The sequence below is a fragment of the Globicephala melas genome, chromosome X, assembly GCF_963455315.2.
Source record: "Globicephala melas chromosome X, mGloMel1.2, whole genome shotgun sequence".
Classification (NCBI taxonomy): Eukaryota; Metazoa; Chordata; class Mammalia; order Artiodactyla; family Delphinidae; genus Globicephala; species Globicephala melas.
Window position 1 is genome coordinate 103,345,705 of NC_083335.1, and position 2,802 is coordinate 103,348,506.

A 2,802-nucleotide genomic window follows, 5' to 3' on the forward strand; every position below is an offset into this window, starting at 1 on the left:
ATGAGCTAAATCAAAGTATCTTTTATTTCTACCAAAAGAAAGTTTAAACGAAGTAAGGCAAACCACGAGTTAAATGGCTTTTACTCTCTGTTTTCTCCATTTTTTGTTTCTAAATATTTTCTGTGGTCGCCTTTCACATTTCCATGAAAATCTCTATTGCAGTGCCATGTTTTCTACTTCTGGATCATACAGAAAATATAGATGGTTCGTTTTTCTGTTACATATACCAAAACTGTAACTTTAGAACTCTTTAAACAGCAATAAATATGCAAGCAATGTCATTCACAAATTCCTATTCTTAAGAAAATACACTATCTATTACAAGAAAAAACATTTGAAAAACCTAAATCAGTCAATAATATATAGAAGTTACTAGTTTAAAACAGGAAGATAAATAAGATCTATACTTTGTTCCCTCCATCCTTACTACTCTAAACTATTTAGGAGCTTGACTGCTCTCTTCCAAAACAAAGTGAGCAAACTGCCCACGGCCTCCCTCCCTACATGTGGGAGGAGCTGCGGGCCTTGGCCCTGGAAGGGGCTCTGCCCTCAGCAACAGCTGCAGCCCTGGCCGCGGCGCTCTCTTCCGCATCTTTCAGAGCCTCCTCATAGCGATCTGCGAAGGCACTGGGGACGGTACCAATGATCTTGCCCAAAATCTCCAGCACTTTCATCTTGCTGGTTTCAGCGTGGGCTCTCGGGCCCCACAGGAACTCATAGCGCGGAGGATCGCTGTTGGGCACCTGGCGGTACGTCAGGTACTTTTGCTGCACGAAATCTTTGCTGATGAGCCTCCCGGGATCCCCGAAGATCAAGTGCCTCCTCCCAGCATACAAACCCAACGCATTGAGGAATTTCCAGATCTCCTCTTCGGTGGCACGGTTGCCCTTCGTGAAGATCAGGCCCAGGAGAATCATCAGGAGACCGGATGTGGGCAGCCCCGACTCATCACTTGGGCTTCCCTCGCTGGGGAGGGCCATCTTGCTGATGAGGGCGTAGGAGTGACTGCTGGGGTCAACTTCCTTCAGCTTGAGGCCAAAGACCAGCTCCATGATCTCAGAGGCTCTGCTGAGGATCTCAGGGAAGTGCTTATCATACTTCCTGTTGATAGCCTTCAGCAGTGCTGCCTGCGGGATGGGCTCCTTCGTCTTGTACTTCTCCAGCAGGAAGTGCACCAACATTGTGGACTCCCTGATCAGAAAAACTCTGCAACTGCTCTGAATGAAAGGTGCTGCCTGGGAGGTACCTGCACTTTTCTCATCTTGGCTCTGGGCACCCTCTTCAGATCCTGGGCATGAAACCCCTTCATCACGAGAGCTCGTGGCTGGGTCTCCCTGAGGCTCCTGGCGAGTGCCAGCAGCAGGGGAGCTCGGGGGAGTACCCCTAGAAACAGAAGCGGGGGAGGATGGCGACTCTTCTACCGCTTCTGCCGCCGCCGCCGCCTCCTCAGTGGCCTGGGCACCCTTGAGACTCTGAGTCTCCCCCCGGGCCTGGTGGCGTTTCTTGCGGCCATGGCGCTTGTTCCGGCGCCGAGGCATGATGACACAGGTCAGGGCCAGCAGGCAGGAGTGTGGGCAGGAAGGCAGGCAACGAGGGCACCTGGGGGAGGGACAAGGAGATGCTGTGAGCACCTTCAGCGGGGAGATTCCTCCCTGGCTTTAACCAAGGCCGCCTCTGCAGGGTCCTGGAGGGCACTGCTCGAGGACCCACAGGGCTCCTGTTCTCCTGCTCAGCCTGTCCCCTGAGACCCCTGTGGAGGACGGTAGAGTGAGCCTTGGGCCACAGCCAGCCAGCCTTGCCTGGGCGGTACGGGGGTGACAGTGGGGGCTGGCAGGGGAGGTAGGTCCCCACGGTTCCCATTCAGAGTCAGGATGACAGTTGTTGCCAAGACCCCCACCCCCACCCCCTCCCCTCTGCTGCTCTAAAGTTGACACCACCATCTTCCACGACACCCAGGAGGAGGAAAGGAGGGAGCGTTCAGCCCACCACCGAAGGGTCCTGGGACCCTCCCTTCTGCTGCCTGGTGGCTGCCCCTTCAGAACAAAGCTCTAACCTCCCTCGGAACTGGCAGAGGAAATTACGGGCGGTCTCAGCCTGAACCTGGCAGAGGAAAGTACGGGCAGTCTCAGCCTGACAGTCCTTTCTTGGGAGTCTAAGGGTTGACCGGAGGGGACGGGCCATATTCTCTCTTGTCCCTTCTCTTTGGGGTGGGTGACTCCCTTAGTCCTCACTCGGGGTCCTCCCTGGACGGCCGGTGCAGCCTGGAGCTCCTCTCTTGCCCCGAGGGCCATCTGCTCGCACCAGTGCCGGCACCTCCTTGAGTCTCATTCGGAGGCGGTGAGGGTGACCACGCGGCCGCACGTGGCAGAGTTTTACCAGGCCTGCAGCGTGCGGCAGACAGGTCGAGGCCCTGTGGCTGGCGGCCCCACTGGCCCTCACTCAAGGGCTTGGGCTGACTCTTGGGAGTGCTTAGGGACACGCCTTCTGCTGGCCTGCACCTCCCCTCTCAGACAGCAGCCCTCCCTCCTCCGTGTGTGGCCAGAAGGAAGCGGCTGACAACAGGGGAGGGGTTCTGAGGTGCCCTTGCGACGGGGAGGACGGTCCTCGCCCTGACTCCTCCCGTGCCCTGGAAATCCTCCCTCTGCTGACCTGCGGCCAGCCCCTCAGGACAAGGCCCCGTCCTCCCTGGGCCTCCCGCGTCTGTCCGTCTGTCCGCGTTCGCACTGAGGGAGCCCCTCAGTCTTTAGACCTGCCCGGAGGCTCCCAGGCCGACATCAGGGGCGGGGTCCGCGTGGCCGCCAT

At 57.0% G+C, this 2,802-nt stretch overlaps 1 pseudogene; it reads right to left on the bottom strand.

Annotated features, from left to right (window-relative positions):
• Positions 1-436: 436 nt before the first annotated feature.
• On the bottom strand, positions 437-1,860 carry LOC132594570 (melanoma-associated antigen B4-like; annotated as a pseudogene).
• Positions 1,861-2,802: the final 942 nt, after the last annotated feature.